Source organism: Onychomys torridus, chromosome 4 (assembly GCF_903995425.1).
Source record: "Onychomys torridus chromosome 4, mOncTor1.1, whole genome shotgun sequence".
Lineage (NCBI taxonomy): Eukaryota > Metazoa > Chordata > Mammalia > Rodentia > Cricetidae > Onychomys > Onychomys torridus.
The window spans coordinates 148,170,700-148,195,534 of NC_050446.1; the positions used below are offsets into that span (position 1 = coordinate 148,170,700).

The 24,835-nt window shown below is 42.2% G+C and overlaps 1 protein-coding gene across 1 annotated transcript in view; it reads right to left on the minus strand.

Annotated features, from left to right (window-relative positions):
• Rin2 (Ras and Rab interactor 2) overlaps positions 1-24,835 on the minus strand; it is a 211,251-nt gene that overhangs the window by 148,719 nt on the left and 37,697 nt on the right. The window contains exon 2 of the mRNA XM_036185194.1: positions 20,802-20,924. The gene's annotated coding sequence lies outside the window, so the exon portion shown is untranslated. The remainder of the gene's footprint in view (positions 1-20,801; positions 20,925-24,835) is intronic.

Genomic DNA, 24,835 nt, shown 5'->3' on the forward strand with positions numbered 1-24,835 from the left:
AACAATAAAAATCCCTTGGTTTGAAATGCCCTGAAATTAGACTTAAGTAGCTTACAATGTGTTTGAGGTATATGAATCTGTTCCAAGTTTATCGAAACTGCATCCACATAGCAAAATTCAACCCACATAAGCATGATGCATGCACCATGGGTGGGGATGGTTGGTGCTAGACTCTTAAATCTGTAGCTTATGGGCAGAAGTGAGTCCCTAGAGGAGACAAATTTGCCTTTTCTAAATATCAGATTTATCTGTATGTTACAAAATAAAAAGGAACCCATGCATTGCTACAAACCATACACACTCTCAAGGCCCTGAGGCATTTGTTACTTCCTCAAAGCAGGATGCGGTGGCCACCTTCATCCCATTCCCTGAGGGCAGCTGCTCAGCTGATGCTGGCCAATGGCACGCAAGGTGGCTTGCTCAGCCATGACAAATCGGCTTCCCAGAGGGCTGTGTGGGGCAGTTTGGTGATCCAGAGGAAGTGGAGGGCAATGAATCACGGTGCTGAGGGCAGAAAATAAAGTAACAACTGTGATTCACATTAACCAAAAGAAAAGGTTAAGGGGGGGGGGTTGGGGGGGGGGGTCAACTCCAGATTAAAACCACATAAACGCACTCACAGATCAGCAAATGCCACGGTGAGCATGCCACTGTAACTTCTGCCTTTATGAAGTGCAAAGAAGAGCAGAAAAGCAGCTTTCCAAAGCAAAGCCTCAAATCTAATGATGGCAACAGTGAACTGGTGTCGCCTCAAATGCAGCTACACCAAAGAACTGAATTCTTCTTAGTAACCCTAGTACTTGTTAGAAGAAAAAGTAACCCAAGGTAATGTCTTTGGCTAATCTCCAATATTCCTTTATAGGTCTTCTCTGATTTCTTTGGAATACAACCAAACTTTTTAAACTTTAACTTTTTGCTTAAATTACTTTCCCTTTACAAATCAGGGTTTTTGCCTCATTAACAGTCTTTTCTCTAGCCTAATTTAATTTCTCAAAAGTAAATTACCTAATAACCTCCAATAAGAGGATAAAATTAAACTCATTCAAATCAAGTCAACAGGCAAGTGAAACAAACAAACAAAATTGAACTAGAAGCAAGCCTCAAAGTCATCGGAACCCATTACTTAGGAACCTTCTGGAAACAAACACATAAAGCCGTGAAGCTCAGACTTGATGTATGAGCCTACTAATGCCATGTAGAAACAAACTTTGAGTCTCTTTGTGGGTAGAAAAATAAGACAACCAATTTCATAAAACATACTGCTGAGTTAATGTTTGGAGAGGATTTGGTTTATTCTGGCCCTACAGATAGCCAAGCAGACTTTAAAATCAGGGGTTGAGTGACTGTAACAGTGTAGGTGGGAAGGGGTAGCAGTCTTGGGCGGAATGTTATATGACTGCAGCAGGTGTTGTGAACAGTCACTGTAATCATTAGCAATGTTATGAAACACATGTGTCACTCTTGGAGAACTATGAGACAGCCTCAGGCTGGTGGAGGCACGGAGGAAGGGAAGGAAAGAGGATGGAGCAGGTGGACAACATGGTCACCCATCCACACACCACTCACATACCTAAAGGCTCAACAGAGCAGAGCTCACTGCAGATAGCCTGGGAATAGCTTCAGAGTGCCTGACTTTTGTGCAAATGTCTTCCCCAAGGTTGGGAGTCTCCTGAGCTAATCAAATCTTGGAAATTGCTGCTTTATATTCTACTTGTGCCTTCTCAAGCACACATTTACACTCCACTTGCCAAGAAACATTACAGAACAATATGAGAAACAACATTTGGGGCTCAAATATTTGCTTTCTGTGTTCAGTATTTAATGATACCATATTTTATTCTGACCTACATAGCACATTTCATCACTTAGTAAGACACAAGGATATTATTGATCATTTCACATGAAACACTAGGGACTATTTTATCAATGTGTCTAGCTTTCTATGATTTATCTATGTTTCCAAATACCATGCTCCCTAAAACATGTTAAAACTGCACCCTAGACATTAAAGATTATAGTTTCTGGTTAAATTTGTCAATATTTTTGGTTATAGAATTATGGTATAATAGCTCATTGTGGGTGAATTTAAATCTCTTTTTATAGTGAAAGTAACATTTTTATCACAAAAGCAAAACAAAGTCATAGAAAACATAGAAGAGAGAATTTTAAAATATCAGCCCTGTTGGTTAATACTTTTCTGGAGTAGGTGATGCTAGAATCTGTATGCACTCACCAACCTCTGCCTCTTCAATGCATATTACTTCACCTTGCAGCTTATTATACCCAAAACTACACAGTGTACTTACTTAATTATCATGATGCATTTCTCCTGCCATGGTGGGAGCCTCTTGGGGAAATGTATCTTAGGATTTCTATTCATGATTAACTACTCTGAGCCTCATGCAGCAGTCTGTACACTGTGGCTCCATAGTATTTCATGAATGAAAAGTCAGCTTTCACTGAGCATTTGGAAAACTAAAAGCCAGGAGATGGCAAATGGATTGTACAAGATCTTTTTTTCTGCCCCATTGGGGAAAAAAAAAGCCATCTGATATTGGCCAATTCATCTATTGGTTGCTGTTTTAACTTAATCAGCTAGTTACAGGCATGGATTTGACTCATTTTTATTCTATGAGAATAGTAGGAAGGAGTGAGTTTGGTGGTGAGTGAGAGAGAGGACAGATGGGCAAATGGGGTGATTGCAGAGGCCATTGTGGAGGGGAACACGCTGAGAAGCCTGCCATGGAGCACATGCTCCGTCCCTTCATGGTCTGATACCTCACTTTCAGGTAAACTTTGTATGGCAAGCAATTCTCCATCATACTTAAAGGGAAAGGACAGAGAAACCTGAATAGCATCTGTAGGAGTTGGCAGGAGGAAGCCAGGAAGAAGCCCCTCCATGTCTTTCTAATTACCAGCAGTTATGGAGGCTTTTCTCCATTTAAAAAGATCCATTGAGCTCCTGCCTTAACAATCACTGTCTCTGGTTAACAACTTACAATCCACTTTTGACCTTCCTTTACATGCTTGTGGTGAAGATGTCCATTTTATGAAATGATTCCTGAGTGTGCCACTCAGGCGAATGATGTGTGCTAGAATAGTGTTTACTTTTTAATGTGGAAGTAATTTTGAACTTGCAAAAAAAAAAAAAAAAACCCCAAAACAAAAAACAAACAAAACAAAGCCCTGTAATGCTCAGGAACTATTGCCACTTGATAAAAAGAAAGCAATGAAACACAAAATAAACCAGATACATGAACTCATGTTAAATCAAGGAGGGAATACAAATAACAGATGAGCACGTGGAGAGATGCTTAGCACCACCACTCACCATGGCAGAGATACCCACGGGATAAGATAGGAGATCTGTGCTATCAGCTGTGGGGGTGACAGAGAACAATGGCAACGCTTAAACGCTACTGGGGGGTGGGGAATATAAATGACTACATCCTCCTTGGAAAAACAATTTAGCAGTTTCATAAAGAAATAAGTACATACTTATATCACCCTTGGAAGTCCCACTTAAAATGAAACAAAATGAATGTCCATAAAAATCTTGGATGAGGACGTTCATAACAGCCTGGGTATTCTAATAAAATCAAAACAATCATAATCTCTACCAATACAGAATACATACATAAAATATAAGACATTTATACAATGAAGTCTAGTTAAGATATAAAAGGGAACAAACTGGTGACCCGTGGGTTGCTTCAATAACATTATATTTGAGAGAAAGTAGTTTAGCACAAAAGTCCATCTACTATATCAGTCCATTTTATGAAATATCTAGGAAGCTGTATAAAGAACCAAAACACTCATATGTATATACTTAAAATTTATGGCATATACATTATACTCAAAGCCATTTTTAATCTTAGGATCTTAGGCAGAGAACAGTAGCATATGCTTTTAATCCCAGCACTTACAGGATGGAGGCAGGTGGATTTCTATGATGCTAGTCTAGTCTACATTAGTGAGACCCAGTCTTTAAAAAATGGAGTTTTGGGTCTGTGGGGAAAAAAATGGAGTTTCCTTCAAACATGTTTTTCTGCTGGAAATTAAGTTGTGGAATTTTATTTATGCTCTTTAAAAAGTGGTTACATAATGATCAAAGACACTTAGTTTCTGTTGTTCTCCCTTTCTTCAGAATCTCTTGAATGTACTCTAGCAGATGCTAACAGTAGCTGTGGGAGTCACGTTTTTCATTGCTGTAGTCAAATGCTTGACAGACACAACCTAAGGAAGGAAGGATTTACATGGACCATGATTTCAGAGGGCTCTGTCCATAAGTGCCTAGCCCCATGCACTTAGGCAGGAAGCCATGGCAGCAGGTGTGTGCAGAAGAGAACAAAGGACAGAGGAAGAGGCCAGGGCAAGTTATAGCCCCCAAGGACATACCTCCAGTTAGCTATTTATGAAAATTCGGCCCTATGTCTACCTTTCACCACCTCCCATAATGCAATCATATCATGTACCTTTCAAATAGTTAACCCATTGATAAGGTCAGATCCTTTACCAACTAACTGTCTCTAGCAATGTCCTCACAGATACACCCAAAGGAATGCTTTATTCAAGTGCTCTTAGGTGTTCCCTAATCCAATCAAGACTAACCATCAGGGCACCACTTATGTAAATGTCCCATTTAGTGCCACCCATTCCCATTTTGGGTCCCTGTGATTTTTATTGAAAACTTACTTGGGACAGAAGTATACCTAAATCACTCATGGGTGGGTGAGAAGTACCAAAGGAGTCATTAGCCCTTGGAACATTCCTCTTCAACAGAGGACAGGAGTGTGGATACACATCCCAGCTCCCTCTCCTCTTGGGTGAGGTCAACAACAGCTTCCACATGGCCCCAAAGGCCTGAGTCCAAGTGTCCATAGTACAAATCTGCTCGTTTATACAATAACTGTCTCTCAGTTTACCAAATGGGGTTATGTCTTCATAAACCCACCGTGAATGAAAAATACTGTATACTCCTAGCCCTCTAACACCCTTGCTTAGCATGCGGTGCAAGATGAGTTGCTCTATCTTTTAATCACATGGCTGGTCAGGAGCTATGGCTCATAGCTGTTGCCCAGGAGCCTGAAGAATGCTAGCCAGCCCTGCACATTGCTAGCCAAGGAACAGTTCAAAACTCAAATTTCAATGGGTAGTTTCTATTAAATGTATCTCGCTTTCCCTCCATCACAACTCAGGGATTGCCAACTACTTTTCTCTCTGTTCATTTCCCTGTCCTCTCACTCCCACCATCCTTCCTAGAGTCACTCACCCAAGTGAGGACTGACATCTAGATCCCAGGGTCTGATTTTTTTTGGGGGGGGGGGTTCTCAAATCAGATAGTCAAGAGGTGTATCTTAGGGTTTCTATTGCTGTGATAAAACCAAAAAGCAAGTTGGAGAGGAAAGGGTTTATTTGGCTTACCCTTCCATATCATTGTTCTTAATAGAAGGGAGTCAGGATAGGAACTCAAAAAAGGAAGGAACCTGGAGGCAGGAGCTGATGCAGAGGCCATGGAGAAATGCTGCTTACTGGCTTGCATGTCATGGCTTGCTCAACCTGCTTTCTTATAGAACCCAGGGCCACCAGCCCATGGGTGGCACCACCCACAATGGGCTGGGCCATCTCCCATCAATCACTAGTTAAGAAAATGCATCAGCCAGACACCTAGGAGATTAAGGATAACACTGAAGATCACTGACCTCCATTTAGTAACAGTAGCAGGCCAGCTAAGCATTTTCATTCTCACAATCCTATTCATGCTGGAGTAGTACCTATTTCTCAGGAGTGGCTCTGTGCAACATTTTTTGGCCTCCTGAAATTCATTTAACCCCCTTTGAAGATACCTTAACATTTGTGAGCCTGAATGTAGCCATTATGAGACCATTAGTTCTGCTTCTTGTAAGCTGCCTATTTTTTCTTTATGATTCTTAGTTGTTCTTTTGCAGAGCTGCCAGCTTAAGTCATGCTGGGATCAAGAAAAATGGGCCTTGGCGCTTCATGTTCCTGGAGTTGTGTCCATGCCAATGGATACCCACACACTCCAGAAGAGAATTTGACATCACTGCTGCTGTTGTTGCTGTTATAACAGTGATGACCACCACTACTACTGTTTCTGGGATTGCCATTTCATAACTGGTTACTACAGCTAGCACAGTGGAGACCCTGGCAGCAAAAGTAGCTACCATAGTTAACTATTTTTCCATTCTATTGGGCATGACAAATTTAAATCAATAGTTATATACATTTCGATTGGCTTTGAAAGTTATAAATTTACAAACTCAAATTCCAGTTGCTCTCGGGATACCATCTTACAAGGACTCCAATTTGCAGTAAGGCTCGTTAAGGAAGGGAATGGCTCAGCTGCCTTTAGCATACCAGCTATGGGCGGGTTAAGACTTCTGTTGGTCTTTTCTGTGTTGAACACACAGCGCCACTTAGAGATCTTTGGCAACAGTTAACTCTGCAGCTCTCACACGAATAAGCCTGTATGATAATGAGTATTCAGAGATGGGTAATGTCTGGGGGGACGCTCACCAACCTAAGACAGAACACCTATGTGGCTGGACAGGTGTCCCCATGATGGGTAAGGTAACCTGCTGACGTCCCACACAACCTAAGCCAGAAGCTCATATTTTAGTAAAAGGGGGGACCTATAGGGCCTTGGCCCCTGTTTTGGGTAACTGTTGCCTTGCTTGCTGACCTTGACCTTGATATCCTCCCTATGCTAATTCCCTGTGAGATTCCACTCTCCTGAATGCTTAAGGGAAGCTCCTTGTCTGTGTATCCAGCATATTGGGCATTAACAGCTTAAATGCAAGATTCTAAAACATCAGGAGCTGGGGTGGAGATTTAGCTCAATGGTAGAGCACTTGCCTAGCAAGTGCAAGGCCCACGGTTCGATCCTAGGCTCAAAAAACAAAAAACAAAAAACAAAAACAAAAACAAAAACAAAAAACAGAAACGAACTTCTGCCCTCCAGGGTTCTTCCATTGTGCTGTAAGCCTGTATTTAAGACCTCCTCCCTCCTTCAATGAACTGCATTTGGCATGGAGGAGGAGAAGGGGGAGAAGGGAGGGGGAGAAGGGGAGAAGGGGAGAAGGGATCAAGATCATGATGGGGAAACCCACAGAGACAGCTGACTGGTGCTAGTTGGAACTCACTGACTCTGGACTGACAGCTCGGGAACCTGCATGAGACTGAACTAGGCTCCCTGAATGTGGGTGACAGTTGTGTGGTTTGATCTGTTTGTGGGGTCCCTGGCAGCAGGGCCAGGACTTATCCCAGGTGCATGAACTGACTTTTTGGAGCTCATTCCCTGTGGTGGGATACCTTGCTCAGCCTTGATACAATGGGGAGGGGCTAGGCTCTCCTTCAACTTGGTATGGCAGACTTTGTTGACTACCATGGGAGGCCTTACCCCCTCTGAGGAGTGGATGGGGGTAGAGTGGGAGGGAGGTGAGGAGGCGGGAGAAGGGGAGGGAGGGGGAACTGGGGTTGGTATGTAAAATGAAAAAAAAATTAATAAATAAATATATTTAAATTAAAAAAACAAAACAAAAAATAAAACTACAAAAAAGAAAAGAAGAAGATGCTAACAGGCTGCCCCACATTCGATCTTATGGAGGCATTTTTCTCCATCGAGGCTTCCTCCTCTCAGAAGACTACAGTTTTTCCAGTTGTCATAAATCTAGCCAGCACAAGGTGACACTTATTAATTAATGTACATATTTGTTTTCCTTTCCTTGGGTTATACTAATCTATCTATCTATCTATCTATCTATCTATCTATCTATCTATCTATCTATGTAGAAACAAGCCACCAAGTATACAGACATTTAAAAAATATTTATTTTTGTTATTTTTAACTACGTGCATATATGTGTGTCTGTGTGTGGGTTTGTGCATGTGAGTGCGGGTGCTCTTGGAGGCCAGACGAGGGTGATGGATCTCCTGGAACTGGAATTACAGGCAGCTGTGAATCCCTACCCCTATAACAATTCTAGGAACCTAATGAGTCCTCAGCAGTAATGCTCTAACTGCCTTGCCATCCCTCCACCCCCCAGGACATAGACACTCAGACAGTATTAATGGGGAATATAGTTTCACTAATACCTTAACTAAATTTAATGTCCTTAAATCAGGACAAATAAAGGGATGTCACTGTGATACCAGCATGAGGAGCCTGTGTTTGTTTACTTCCTTGCCTGTCTGGCCTGCTTGGGAAAAGCATGGTTACAGTATACATAACTTAGAGTTGGAAAGACACTCCATCATGCAAAGCTTAGATTTCTTCTGCAGACCTTCTATACACAGCCAGGAACTCAACAGTCATGCCAGCCCTAGCATATGCTTTATGACTTAGAACTCAGAAAAAGCATAAAACATTGAGTCTTTTCCATGCTAGCTTGGAAAAAGTCCTGTAAATTTATAACCAGTGTGAAAGCACTGCCTCTTCTCCTTCCAGCTAAACTGTATCCTCGCCAGCTGAGAGAGCCACGGTATCCGGAGAAGCAAAGAAATGGCATATTTCACAGCATCCAAAGGCTTCGTCTAAAAGATGGGAAAACACACGCATCATAAGACTGGAAATTTCTCCAGGGTCTTTACCGCTCTTATCTCCTGACCCGCAAGAGCCACTGGTATCTGTGGATTCCAGATCAAGCCATTTTGTGCAGCTGCTGGGCTACGGTGACAGGTTGTCACTGTGAGTGGAGCATGCTGCATACTCTGAAGGCATCACAAGTCTAAGATGAACAAAACCATCACACAAAATAAGGCAAAAAGTCCCAGTCAATGTCAGAGGTACTGAAGAGGTTTCTGGAACATAAATGTATACAGCATCCCACTAATAGCAATTAGCAGATCACTAAGGATAACCACAGGTACTAATAAAATTGGCAATGGTAAAGGCCTTCAAATGACATACTCTGTCTGCCCAATCTGGCAGAAGGCAGAGGCAGGAGGGTAGTCTGCCCTATTAGTCTTAAGGTCAATATTAGAAACTCTCCCAGCAAAGGCAAATATTCTGTCCCTCTTGACCCGGGTTTGAGCATGTGACATGCTTTTCAGCCAATTAAATGACAGGGAAGTGCCAAGCCTAGGTCGAAAGAGGCCCCTGTGTTTCTACTTGTACTCTTCCTGGACCATGATAGGAGAGAGGTGTGGTGATATTGTGTTCCCCAATATATCGTGCACCCTAATACATTTATCTGGGGTCAGAGAACAGAACAGCCACTAGACAGATGTGGAGGCCAGAAAATGGTAGCACACACACCTTTAATCCTATCACTTGGGAGGTAGAGATCTATCCGGATCTCTGTGAGTTTAAAGCCACACTGGAAACAGCCAAGTACGGTGACTCTCTCCTTTAATCCCAGGATGCGATGGCAGAAAGGTATATAAGGCATGAGGACCAGGAACTAGAGCTGGTTAAGATTTCAGGCTTTTGAGCAGCAGTTCAGCTGAGATCCATTCAGATGAGGACACAGAGGCTTCCAGCCTGAGGAAACAGAATCAGCTGAGGAATTGGTGAGGTGAGGTGGCTGTGGCTTATTCTGCTTCTCTGATCTTCCAGCATTCACTCCAATACCTGCTCCGGGTTTGTTTTTATTAACAAGCCCTTCTAACAATGTGTGCTACAGAGAGGCCTCATCTGGCAGCTCCTGCTCCCATTCTGCTCTTAGGGTGGGGCCGGGAGCTGCCAGTCTGAACAGCCTTCAGCAAGGAGCCCAGCTGAGCCAGAACCTAGAAAGCAGTCTGCCAGGTGAGCTCAGTCCACATCAGCCAACCCCCAGATGTATAAGTGATACAACCAGGTTTTGCCCAGCTCAGTCCAGCCTCGCTCTGCCCAACTGCTCTATTCCATGAGCTACACCGATGTGTAAAATCTATTTTCTTGTTGAGTTTGGGGATATATGTACATGTAAGTGCTGACCCAGGAGGCAACAGGGCCATATAAGAAGCCAAATAAATTGTGTGTGGTAGGCTTTCCTTTGCTTCTTATCTGGAAAAATGGGAAGTAACAATGTACAGGATATAATTATATTCATGGTTGCTTTAAGAAGTTCTTCCCACCCCCCAAAAAAAGTTCTTTTCCCAAGAATAGTCTAACTTTTGTGCCCCATAATGGAACAATAGCAAAATATATGTTATGTAATCTGCCACAGATCCCCAGTGGTACTGAACCCCACATATCCTGTGGTGGATAGTTGGGTTTTTGTTTTTGTTTTTGTTTTTGTTTAGTTTTTTGAGACAGGATTTCTCTGTGTAGCTTTGTACCTTTCCTGGAACTCGATTTGTAGACCAGGCTGGCCTCAAACTCACAGAGATCTGCCTGGCTCTGCCTCTTGAGTGCTGGATAGTTTTTTGTCAACTTGACACAATCCAGAGTTATTTGAGAGGAGGGAACCTCAATTGAGAAAAAGCCCCTGGAAGATTAGGTTGTAGGCAAGCTTGTCAGACATTTTCTTAATTGGTGACTAGTAAGCCTCTTATAGACAGGAACATCCCTGGGCAAGTGGTGTATGTACTAAGAAGCAGGCTGAGCAAGCCAGCCAGTAAGCAGCTCTTCTCCATGGCCTCTGCTCTGGTTCCCATCTCCAAGTTCATGTCCTGCTTGTGTTTCTGTCCTGACTTCCCTGAGTGATAGATTTACCTGCAAGTGTAAGGTGGAAGAAACTGTCTCCTCCCTATGCTGCCTTTGCTCATGGTCTTTTATCACCATGGTGTTTAACAATAGAAACAAACTAAGACACATCCTTGTGGCTCTTCTCGTTCCCTTTCTCACTTCCCACTTCCTGTGTGTGATGGACAATCCAGACAGTCAACTCAGAACACCTGGGAAGAGAGAGCCTCAACTGAGGAACTGGCTCCCTCAGACTGGCCTGTGGGTGCGTCTGTGGGACTTTTTTTTTTTTTTTTCCTTTGTAGAAATTTATTTTTATTTCATGTGTGTCTTAGTTAGGGTTTCTATTACTGTGAAGAGATACCATGACCATGGCAACTCTTAAAAAGGAAAACGTTTAGTTAGTGTGGGGCAGGCTTGTTTACAGTTCCAGAGGTTCAGTCCATTATCATGACAGGCGGCAGTCAGGCAGATGTGGTACTACTGGAGTAGTAGCTGAGAGTCTTAGATCTTGCAGGCAACAGCAAGTCTACTGAGACACTGGGCAGTATCCTGAACATAGGAACCTCAAAGCTTGCCCTGACAGTGACATACTTCTTCCACTAAGGCCATACCCACTCCAACAAAGCCATACCTCCTAACAGTGCATGTATGAGTATTTTGCCTGTGTGTATGTTTGTGAAACACTTGCATGTCTGGTGCTCATGGAGGCCAGAAGAAGGTGTTGGCCTCCCAGAACTGGGGTTACAGATGGTTGTGAGCAGCCACATGGGTGCTGGAAATTGGTCCTTGTTCTTCTGAAAGAGCAATCAGTGTGCTTAACCTCTGAGCCATCTCTCCACCCCTGGGATATTTTTTGATTGGTAATTGATGTTGGAGGGGGGTTGCCATTCTAGGCAGGTGGGCCTGGGCTGTATAGGAAAGGTAGCTGAACATTTGCCTGGGACCAAGCCAGTAAATGTGGTTCTGCTTCAAGCTCCTGCCTTGGCGTCCCTTGATGATAGATTAACCTGTAAGAAAATAAGCCCTTTCCATCCCAAGTTGGTTGGAGGCCAGTGTTCTGTCACAGCAACAGAAACCAAATTAGTGCCCTGTGCTTCTGGTATCACTACTCCTACACATGCTTTCATTCCAAAATGTTTTAGTGAAGTAGTCTATGTGGGTGGTGTACACATGCCAGGGTGCACACAGGGAGGTCAGGGGACAACCTGCAGGGATCAGGTCTCTCCTTCTACCATGTGGGCCCCAGGGACCAGACCCAGGTTGCTCAGGTATCCAGGCATGTGTCTTCAGCCACTGAGCCATCTCACTGGCCCTATATCCCAATTCTTGACATAAACTAAGATACAGTGTCACTTTTAGAAATGATGACCAATACTCATTGAACACCAGACTGTGCCATATGCCACAACTCATTTTCAACTCTGAAATGGAGGCAAGAGTAGCACCTACCAACCTCAAGTGTGAGGGGATACAGCCTGCTTGAAAGGACCCAGCTCACAGCAATGGCATTTATTTCAAGCAAGGCTTATATATTATTACCCTATTGTGGATTCTAAGCCACCATTGAAAAGAAGTGGGACAGGGTTGGCGCGGGGGAAGAAAAAGGATGCAGAGAAAAGCAATGAAATGTATTGTCACTAAACCTCTTAAGACTTTTCAGCCAGCTGATGGCAGCACACGCCTTTGTCTGCAGTGAGCTGAGAGCAAGAAGCACAGATTTATGAGATTCAACTGCACTGAGGAGAGAGGGGTGTCCATGGGGCAGGCTGCACTCCTGTGTGTACTATTACAACAGTGGCTATGGGCTCCTGTCTCCCCATATTCTCCCCAGCATTGATCACCATTTTTTTCTTGGCGATAGACATTTTGATAGGAGTGAGATGGAATAGTAACATACTTTTAATCGCATCTCACTGATGGCGAAAGATGTTGAACACTTTAAAAACATTTAGTGTTGTATTTCTTCTTTTGAGAACTGTTTGTTCCATTTATTTGTGGGCAGCTGTAAATATTTTTGATGTTTAAATTCTGCAGCTCTTTTTTATAGATTTATTTTTAAATTAAGTGTATTTGTATGTGTGTGTACACTCACAGGTGCCCTTGGAGTCCAGAAGAAGGCAGTGGCACCAACAGAGCTGGAGCTACAGGCCATTGTGAGCCACCCAAAGCGGATGCTGGGACCCTACCTCAGGTTCTCTGCAAGAGCAGTATGGGCTCTTAACCTCTGGATCACCTCCCCATTCCCTGTTTGCGCAGTTCCATATGTATTGTAGACACTGGTCCCATCTGATGTATGCATGGCTCTAATGTCCATTCAGGCTGCCTGTGAACTCTGCAGATGGTTTCCTTTGCTGCACAGAGGCTTTCTGATTTCTTGGAACCCCGCTGGCCAACTTTTAAGGTTATTTCCTGTGCTTCTGAGAGGTTCTATTCAGAAATGTTTGGCTTATATTTTGAAATGTTTGGCCTGTATTTTGAAGTGTTTGCCCCATATTTTCTTTCCTCTTGTAGTCTTGATGTTTTGGGGGCCTTAAACTAAGGTCTTTGGTCCATTTTGACTTGATTTTTGGCAAGATGAGAGACATAGATCCAATTTTACCAGCACCATTTGCTAAATATATTTTTCCATGAATGTGTTTTTGATATGTTGGTTATATATATATATATATATATATATATATATATATATATATATATATATATATATATATATATATATGTGTGTGTGTGTGTATATATATATATATGTTATCTACTGTGCTCCATTGGTTACATGTCTGTTTTTGTCCCAGTACCACGCTGTCTTGGTTACTATTGTTTGTAGGATAGTTCTGATACACCTGTAGTGCTCTTTCTGCTTAGAGTTGCATTGGGGAATCTATGTCCTTTTGTGTTTCCATATGAATTTCAGGATACTTACTTCTTATTCTATGAAGAACGCCATTGAAATTTTGATGGAGACTATTGGATCTAGAGATTAATTTGGTAATATAGCCACTTCCAATGCAATAATTCTGCCAACCAAGGACTATGGAAGGTTTACTACAACCCAGTATCTTCTGTAATATATATATCTTTTCTTAGTGTCTACAGAGTTCATTGTAGAGGTCTTTCACCTCTTTAATTAGGTTTATTCCTGGTTATTTTTTTTTAAGATTTATTTATTTATTATGTATACAGCATGTATGACCAGAAGAGGGCACCAGACCTTATTACAGATGGTCGTGAGCCACCACGTGGTTGCTGGGAATTGAACTCAGGACCTCTGGAAGAGCAGTCAGTGCTCTTAACCTCTGAGCTATCTCTCTAGCCCCTCCTGGTTATTTTTTTAAAGCCATTGTAAATGGTCTGTTTTTCCTAATTTCTTCCTCAGCAAGTCCATTATTGGTATACATTCTACTGATTTTTATTTGTTGCTTTATCTTGTAACATGACTGTTAGTGTTTATCAGGTCTGAAAGTTTTCTGACGGAGTCCTTAGGGTCCTTTATGTATAGAATCATGCCATCTGCAAAAGAGGGACACTTTGACTTCATTTCCCATTTTATCCTCTTTATATGTTTATCTTGTCTATCTGTTCTAGCTAATACTTCCAGGCTTGTATTAATAAGAGTGGAGGCCACTCTTGTCTTGTTCCAGTTTTAGAGGAAACATTCTCAGCTTTTCTCTGCTTAGTATAATGTTGGCTGTAGCTTTGTTGTATGTAGCTTTAATTAAGATAATATACTTTGTCTATTCCTAATTTCTCCAGAATTCTGATCACAAAGGAAGGTTGAACTTTCTCAAGTACCTGTTCTGCATGTATTGAAGTGATCATGTGATTTCTGTCCTGAAGTCTATTTTTATATACTTAAATAAACTTATTAATGTGTGTGTATATATACATATACATATACATACATATATATATATATATATATATATATATATATATATATATATATAAACAATCATCCATCCTTGGGATAAATCAAGTTGGTCATGATATATGATTTTCATGATGTGTTCTTTAACCTGATTTACGTATATTTTGTTGAGCATTTTCCGCTTCTGTGTCTCCTACATTCATCATTAGTCTGTGTTTTTATCTGACTTTAGCTCCACAGAATGAGGCTGGTGGTGTCACTCTCTATTTTGTGGGACAGCTTGAGAGGTATTGCTACTAGCCTTCTTGAGAACATGGTAGACCACATTCCTTAGCCAGCTCAGCAGTGAATCTGTCTGGCCCTGTGCTTTTCTCTGTGGGGAGTCTTTTAATTACTATCTCAGTCTCATTGTTTACTATGATTCCACTTAAATTGTTTAAATCTCCTTGCTTTAATTTTGTAGGTAAAATGTACTTAGAAATGTCTCCATTTCTTTTAGGTTCTTCAGGCTCTGGGGAATATAAGTTTTTGAAGTATAATGAATTCCTCTGCATTTCATTAATCTGCTATGACAATTTCCTTTTCATTTCTAATTTTAGTAATCTGTACCTTCCCTTTCTTTTTGGTTAGTTTAGCTATGAGTTCATCAATTTTACTAATCTTTTCAAATAACCAACTCTTTAATTATCTACATTGTTCTTTCAGTTTCTATCTCATTAATTTCTGCTCTAATCTCTATCATTTCTTTCCATCTAAAGCACTTGGGTTTTATTTCCTATGTTTTGAGAACTCTGAGGTTCATAATTAAGTTACTTATCAAGATCTGATGTTTTAATGTGAGCACTTATCGCTGTAAGCCCTGCTGAGTAAAGCCACTAGGAAGTCTAGATGGGCTCCAACAGAATGTTTTCTGTAGATAACTGTTAAGTCCAGGTGGTCCATGGTATAATCTAACTTTCACGTTTCTTTGCCGATTTTAGTGGGGAAGCCCCATGTAGATATGAGAACAGGGTATTAAAGTCCCTCTTTCTTATTGTATCATGGCCTTCTAAGCTTTGGAGCATCTGCTTTGTGAAACTGGGAGGCCCACAACTCAGTGCATAAATATTTACAATAGTTACATCTTCTTGATGAATCATTGCCTTTATTAGTAGGTAGTTGCCTCTATCTCTTTTGACTAGTTTTGGTTTCAAGTCTTCTTTATCTGATACAGAATCATTATATCACCATTTTCAGTTCCCATTTGCATGGTACACTGATTTCTAACCTGTGACTCCCAGTTTAGGAATGTCTTTGCATATGAGTTTCTTGGACATAACAGATAGTTAGATCTTGTATTATTAATGAGTGGGTTAATCTGAGCTTTTTTGTGTTTTCTATTTTCTAACCACTACTGGTTGAAACCATAGATACAAGTCCAGAGATGTGGAAGGTTGACTATAATCCCACCCTTATAAGGCTGCTGTGACTAATGTGATAACAGATAGAGTAGGGATGTTAAGAGGCCAAGCATTTGTAAGTTGGAGCCTTCCTTAACTTCAGTTAGAAAAGAAGGATGCAGGGGACAGACCATTAGCACTTCCCCACAACTCTGTCTGTACTCTTCCAACAAACAACAACAACAAAACAACAAAAGAAAAACTGCATAGAGCTTGAAGCCACAATGTCAAGAAGCATGCAGGACTAATGGCATTGTGACAGATGAAATTACATTCTTATATTTTACTTCCATTCCGTCTGCCAAACCCTCATTCCTCGCCACTACTCTCACCCTATCAATAAGAAGATAAAAGAAGGAAGAGGGAAAACCCATCACCAACTGTGTTCCACTGTCTGCATCCTAGTTCTGCCCTTGCAGACAGTGCCCTGGGGTTGTGTGCAGCTTTTCTATTCTAGGACCATCTCAGCATCTCAGCATCCTTTCTTCTCAATCCCATTAGATTTTTGTCATGTGTTGTAAACTACACAAATAGCTTCCCTTCCAGCATCTCTCTTTGGAATGTTGTTGGTTCTCTCAGTAAACTATTTACTTTTGCTGTGGTACTGCAGGTTTCAAAGATGTGCTCTTGTTCACAACCTTGCACCCCATGCCACCTCCCTTTGCAAGACGGCTTAGGTACTCCTCCCACCAACAAGGGCTGAACCTTTCTTTCTTACCTCTTAAATTTGGTCCATCCTGCTATTTGTTTTGCCTAGTAGGATGTAGGGGAGTCACACGGTAAATTTCAAGCTCAAGCCTCACAGAACCCTACTTGCTTCATTTCTTCAAGTCATGTTCTCATGTCAACAAGCTCAGACTAGAGGATGGAGACAGGTGGAACAGAGGGCAGTCACTCGGTCGATGTGATTTCCATCTTCCCCTAACCAACTGGCAGAGGACTATGATGCAAAAATGCAGCTGAACTGGTCTAGATATACCAGCTGGACCATGCTTAAATTATCACCCCACAGAATTATGAGCTAAATAAATGACTACTTAAGCTACAAACTGAAAATCCCTATTAATGAAAATTTAAAACTTTTTGGAGTGTTTCAACTTTCATGTTAGGGATGAAGCAGTAAACCAATACAAATATTTGAAAATATGAAGAAAAAACCCTAAAGTCTGAAACACTGCTGATCCTAAACTATTGACCTTAAGCATTTTTAGAAGGGATATTCAACACTTCATAAGTTTGGGAGTAGGGATATTTTTAAATTTTATATGTATTTTGTATGCATGCATATCCATGTACCATGTATGTACAGTGCCCATGGAGGCCAGAAGGGAACATCAGATCACCCAGACTGGAATTACAGATGGTGGTTAGCTGTCCTGTGGGTGTTTGGAATTGAACCCGAGTCCTCTGGAAGAACAGCCAGTGCTCTTAAGTGCTGAACCATCTCTCCAGAACTTGGGGTAGGTTTTTAAGCATCAAAGCTAACTAATTAATAGACCAGCTAATACAAAATACAATTAAAGAGTTACAGTTACCTAACATTTTTGACAAATTTTTCCATGTTTTGTAATATAACTAACTTCCATATTCTAGTTCTGCGGACACCTCCATTACTTCTGGGTTCTTACAGTTCTAAGGAGAGAGATAAGTACTGGCCATTCTGGACAATGTAAAAGTCAACTGAAACAACATACTTGTTATTTGCACAACTCCCAGAACTCTTCTGATGCTACAACACAACATGTACAACTGAGCAGACCATACCATTGGCTTCTGCTAAGGGCCTCATGATAGAAAGGCAAACAGGAGCATATGGAAGAGAAGCACACATGTGAGAGAGTAGACATGTCAGGCTTATATCATAATACCCCACCCTTGTGGTAGCCAACCCACTCCCATAGGAATGAGAACTCAGTCCTGCAGGAAAGCATCAATCCATTCAGGAAACCTCTGTCCCAACAATCTAGCACCTCTTAAAGGTCTCACTAATACCTAACCCTGCTACATTGTAGATCTGCTAAGTTTTGGTGATGACTGACAGCAGATGTTAATCTTGACTACTCCTTAAGAGGATTTGAAATTACCTAGGAAACTCACCTCTTGTGTCTATGAGGATGTTTTCAAAGAAGTTTAATTGAGGAGGGATGATTCACACCGAATGTAGGTGGTGCCATAGCATGGGCTGGGGTCTCAGGTTGAATGAGAAGTAGGGGAACACCAGCAATCACCTCTCTTGACTTTCTGACTGTGTACACAATGTGACCAGCTGCCTTTCCTCCCCGGTTGCCATGGTGAACTGTATCCTCAACCATGAGCCCACAGAAACCCTTCCTTTCTTAAGTCACTTCAGGTGTTTCATCCTAATAATAGGAAAAGTAGCTAATACATGAGCCACAGCGCATCCAAGTGTCTTTTGCAGTGGTAGACATTTGCTCTTCCCCATTAAAAACGTTTTCACTATTTTAAGAAGCTAATGAAACACTGCCCTGTGGCAGTTCCTGTTATTGTTTACTTTACAGCTATACTTTATTGACGATGTTTACTTATACAAGTCCAAAACGAAGATGTTTTATCTAAGAGGAAAGACCAAGGAAGCAAGAAAGACGGCTTCAGCTTTGTTTAAGTTAATTAAAATGGAGGTGGGGATTGACATGCCCCGAGCAGACAAAACCAGTTGGTCCTTAGAAGTGACCTAAGCTTTGTTTGATTTGCAAACGTCAAGTTGTTTCTTGTATTTCCAGTGGGAGAAACTAAATATGGCCGCCTTATGCTCATAACCAAATATTGTCTTTGCTTTACTTCTGTGACTATAAAAATAACCCCCACTCCGGCGACTCTTCTTGCCTCTGTCAGTGGAGCCCCAGCGTCACTTCCATGGAACGACATGATTCAGTTGCCTGATGTCTAAGCTGTCATTGTGGAGCCAGCAAGATGGTGATGGCTCACCAGGTAAAGATGGCACTTGCCATCAAGCTAGAGAAACTGAGTTCCTGGAACCCACATGGTAGAGAAAAAGAACTGACTCCTATAAGATGTTCTGATCCCCTACACACACACACACACACACACACACACACACACACACACACGCACATGCACACGCACACGCACACGCACGCACGCACGCACACGTGCACTAAATGTAAAATTAAAAATGACTTTTGCTGTTGCTGTTTACTTTTTTGTTTGTTTTGTTTGGGGGTGTTATTAGGGATTGAGCCTTGAGCCTTGTACATACTAGGCAGGCTGTCTACCACTGAGCAACACTCAGAGACAAGGTCAGTCTTGAATTTATGCTCCATCTGCCTTGGTCTTCTAAATGCTAGGGTTATAGGCATGTACTACTATGCCTGGTCTCAGGTGATTTTGAACAGCCTCAAAAGACAAGTTTCCGCTGCCAGGAGAAGACACAGTGCTAGTAGCTAGAACACTTACCCTGTTGCCATCATTGCCACAAAAAGCCACATTACTATCCTTTGGTGTGGCTTTCCCGTGCACTCTGCCCTTCTCTACTAGGTCCAGAGACGCCAGAAGAAAAGAGATGACACATCTGAGACAAACACACCCTTTTCTTTCACCAGGTCAAACATGGATAAAAATATCGATCAATGTGTCATACAATAGTTCTTCTGTATGAAAGACAGAAAACATTGCATAACATGAGCAGATACCAGAAGATCTACTGCATGGAGAACTCTACACTTAGGCCAGAACAGGAGGCATCTAACTAGGGTCCACAGCAAGGAGTAGAAGGCTTAAAAAGTAGAAAACCTTAGGTCAATCCAAGCTACTCATTAGCTAGCTGTGTGGCATTGGGTGCATCACTTAATGTCATGTGATCTTGGCTTTCTTCATTGTACATGAACGTTATGATAACTACCTTAAATGGTGTGGCTATGAGTTGAAATGCATAGCCCCAAATGGCTGTGCTTGCTTTGCTCACAATCTGCCCGAAGGGCAGGGCTCAGCAAGGATGTGTCATCAAGAACAGCTAGACATCAGTGGAGGGGACCTGAAGGCTGGGTGAGCCTTTAGAGCTTCACTCATATGTAGGTAGCCTGTCAATTGGAACTGGGACCTGTTTTTCCCACAGCATGATGGCTGCCTCTCAAGACCACAGGTGCCAAGATAATTAGTAAGCCAAGCAAAAGCCATGTCTCTCTTGCTTTGAAGTTGCTTGGTGTCCATTCTTCCTTGTGTTGTGTGCCAATTCAGTCACTAAGTCCTGCCCAGAAGGAAAGTAGACCTTCTAATTGATGGAGGAGTAGCAAGACTGGAAAAGCGGTAATGCCATTGTGACCATTTGTTGGACTGTGTCACAGTGATCTCAACTGATTCTCTTCTAAGCTTATTTCCTGAAAGGTAGAAGGTAGAAGTTTACAGTTTCTATGAAAAAATAAAAAGAAAGGAAGAATGAAAGAAAGAGAGAGAGAGAGAGAGAGAGAGAGAGAGAGAGAGAGAGAGAAACATTGGAAAAGGAAAAGTGATATAGTTTCTGTTGGGAAGGCCCTGGACTAACTTTATGTTCTTTATGCTCTGGATGGTACTGTCAATGCCAATAGCAATGCCTGCCCCATTCAGCTCTTGTGAAAATTAAATCAATTAACTTACAATTAAAGCTGTGCCTGGAGTATGGTCAATGATCCCTACAATGTGCATGGTTCTACATTACATTCCATAAATGTCCTGATTCTGGGGTGGCTTTGTTCCTGCTACATCATGGATGGAATCCCCCTGCAACCAGTTTCCACAGTGATTTTCCAAAGCTGGCACAGAATATCTCCCCAACCTCAAAGATAGGCCTGGAAATGAGCCAACTCCCGGGATGCTGAGCACTGGATTTCATCATCTTAGCTTTACATACCCCGTCAGGCCAGCATCTCTCTCCTCTCACTTCAGTTCAGGCCTGGCTGCTGTATAGTTCTGAGGGCTCACACATTTGATCTTGCCTGGTGGAAATTCAGAAGTCTCTATCTCAGGTCTCCATCTGCAACACACAGAATTCACTGTTTAGCATTTGAATACAGTTAAAAGCACCACCAGTAACCACACAGGTGACTTGTTCCCTGCCTGCTCTGGAAGGACATCAATAGATGGGAGTACAGGGATGGTTTTCCTGCCCATGCTGACCCCAGGCCCACCTCTGGACCAGGAAATGGGGAGGGCATCTCCTGATCCAGGAATGCCCTCCAAATTCCCAGCTGCTGCTCAGAATTTAAAGACTTCAAATAGTCTCCCTAAAACAAAGGACGGATCGATAGCCACCCTGTTGTCACTGTCATGTGATATGTTTTCTTCCTCACTCTTTGTAGTATATCAGCTCCTCCTGAAGGGGCTTTGATCTTCCACTTTGGAATTCTGGGGTGGATTCCCATCCAGCTCTTGTCAACTGTTCCTGTCAATACCCTACCATTTCAAAACTGCCTTAGTCCACAAATACAGCCGTCACATTCATGAAGGAAAGCACAACATCGAGATCACAGCTGAGGCCTTTCACTGTTGGCATGAATACCTGTATTCCTGGCACAGCTGGACAGTTTTCATTCAGGTTCTTTCTCGATTGCTCTTTGCAGTCCAATGTTAACTGGCAAACACTCAAATAGTACTTTTCTAAATAAGTGCTAGTCATATGCCCATTCCCCTTGCTCATCACCATCTCAGGATGACTCACCAAGGTTGGTTCATTCCTTTGCCTTTACACTTTCATACTATCTCATTATCCCACTTCTCCAGCAGGCTCTATAGCTGACCTCAGACTTCCTCTTTACTCCACATAGGTATCACGTCCATCCATCCCTCACACTTACACAGGGACACCCGTGCAGTCCTGCCTTCAAAGCCCTTCATATCATTCTGGGATAGAGAATCCATCAGCTGGTGACTAATGATCTCCAAACTCACCTGATTGCCACCCACAGAAGTACATGTATCTTCCATCATGATCTATACCAATGCCCACATGTATAAGAGAGAAACAAATACTTAATGAAATACCACCAGTCACACACTTCCTCATACCTCCTTCACTTTTATTTAAAACCATGCTAGATGCTCATCTTCACCCATGTGCCACACTTAATAACAGTGCTTCAGATGACCCAGAATATAATCGTGTGTGTGAGTATGCAGGCGAGTTTACCTTTAAGTGCACTTGTGGAGGCCAGAGGTTGACCTTGGATATCCTCCTCTATAGCTCTCCATCTTTTAGTTGAAACAGATCTTTTCAAGACCTAGAGCTTGTCAGTTCAATTAGAATGGCTTAGTCAATGAGCCCTGGGGACCCGCCTGTCTCCTCCCTACAGCACTGGGGTTACAAGTATATATACCACTATATGGAGCCATCTTCTCAGCCTCCAGAATATACTTCAATAAATTATTAAAGATTACCCTCGAAATAAAAACTTACTTCAGGGGCTGGAACAGAGTGGTCAAGAGTACTTGCAGGGGGCCTGAGCTCAGATCCCAGCACCTTACCAGGCAGCTCACAACTGTCTATAGCTCCAGCCGCTCCAACACCCTCTTCTGGACTCCTTAGGCACTGCACTCAAATGGCTCCACTGCAGATCCTTACACCTAGCGCTCACTCACCTTTCCTTAGTGATACCGCCTCCCTGTGTGCTGTTCATGGCCCTGGCCCTGTGTCATCAGTTGTCTGAGGACCACCAAAGGGATCATGAGACGGGTCTTTGCATCAGGACCTTTTGTCCCAGTTTTAGAATTCTGGTACACATTTGTCATTTGGATTTAACAAATTGGCACTCTAGGGGAGGTGATAAAAGGTGCACATGGCTCTCAGAGGAGGAAGCTGGCTGTCACTGGGGTGTCAAATAGTTCACTACAGTCTAGCATGGAGCCCTTACAACACACACTCTGTAGTTCTAGGCTTCCGACATCTTTTCCGGATGGGCACAACAGAGAATTCAATACTTCTCAACCTGACCCAATTTACATGAATACCACTGTTGGACCATGCAGAAGGTTTCAAACAGTCTTCTGAGGATCCAGGGCAGGGGGTGGGGAGGATTATCCATCAGGTAAAATGTTACTAGACAGCTTCCAAAGGCACCTGACATCGGAAAACACCATGATTTAAGTAGCCAAAACTAAAGTGTTGAAAGTAGAAACACCAAACTGAATTTACACTGAAGAGGTATGACATGCTGTAAAATTTTATACAGAAATACAAAGCACCAGTCACTTAAAATAGGCCTTTGTAGAAAAAAAAAACAACAGACTGTCCACTGAAATGAGAAACAGGCTGCCCGTGGCTCCTATGAGGCAAGGGGAAGCAGCTGGAACAACTTGGGAAAGTGGCCTGGCCCTTCTGGGTAATGTCCCAGCATTTTCTCAGCAAAGGGCAGCTGTTGTAAACTTGAACAAAGCCATGTTCTCAAAAGGAAAAAAACTTCTTCCCTACTTACATGGGTTCCTCAACACACTTGAAATTGTCTAATGGCTGTCAATGACTTAAAGATTTTAAGTTATTTTAACTTTTAGTTTAATTTCTGAACGTAGGAAAGCCAAATTTATGGGATTAGAGAGGATTTTCCTAATCACAACTACTCGTTAAATAAGGAAATGTTGATTGTCTATTAGGTAGTGTGCACTGTGGGAAACTCTGAGTTATGATTCTCATAGAAAAATCTTCATTTACTTCTAAAGAAATGTGTAAATTAAAACTCTTATGGTATCCAGGTCTGGTGGCACAGGCCCATAACCCCAGCCACTTAGGATGCTGAAGCAAGATCTTGAGTTCAAGACTAGCCTGGACTACAAAACAAATGTAAAACCAGTGTGGACAACTTAGTGATACCCTGTCTCAAAATAGGAAGTAAAAAGGGAGCTGGGAACGTAGCTCAGTGGAATGACACTTGCCTAGCATGTGCGAGGCCTTGGGTTCAATTCCCAGGACCCCAAACAACAACATCCTAAAGGGAAAAGCAAGTTGAAGAGGTTTTGTTTTTCAATGCAGCTGTAGTTAATCTGGAAATTGAGGTTGTTGCTCATTACCCCATGTATTCTGACATATTCACCTAAAAGGTTATACCATGTTGTTCCCTGTCGCTGAATGTGATTAAACTGGCAGAATGCAGACAACAGGATTAGTGATTTTGAAAAACCTTCTTGGAAAAGTATCTAACGACTTAAAAAAAAATCACATCTCATACGCATTGACTGTGGATGTACTGCCATCAACTGTGGTTTTGGGTGTATTACTGAATGTGCCACTAAAATTTCGTGTATTGCACACTTAGTCTCTAAAGCAAAAGAGTTCAGAGGTGGGGCCTGTGGGTTGTGATTTTCTCCTGAGGTGCTCCATTCATGGATTATCAAGCAGACTGGCTTTGTTATAAAGAAGTTCTCTCTGCCCCAATTGCTAACTCATCACGGATGCCCTCCATCAGGTTACAATGAAGTGAAAATGCTCCAACCAGACACCAGCCAGATGCTAGCCCCAGATTTCTGGACTTTCCAGCCCCTAGAAGCATGAGTTCAATAAACTTTTTTTTTTTTTTAATAAATTATCCAACTAGGATACTCTGTTCCGTGACAAGCAATAGAGAATGGATTAAGACAACTGGTTTCCTTGACATGTTCCTACAAAAAATAAAGTTAGGTAGGTTCATTCTACCTTTGTGTATCCAAGTTTCTGTTGGTACCAAACACTGCCCATGGCATCTTCATGTATGGGCCAAATCTTTGGTACTGGCTCAGTCTAAGAATCTATTCACTCTTGCTGGGCAGTGGAGGCACTTGCCTTTAATCCCATCACTTGGAGGGAGAGGCAGGCTGATTTCTGAGTTTGAAGCCAGCCTGGTCTACAGAGCAAGTTCCAGGACAGCCAGGGCTACACAGAGAAACCTTGTCTCAAAACAAAACAAAATTAATAAATAAATA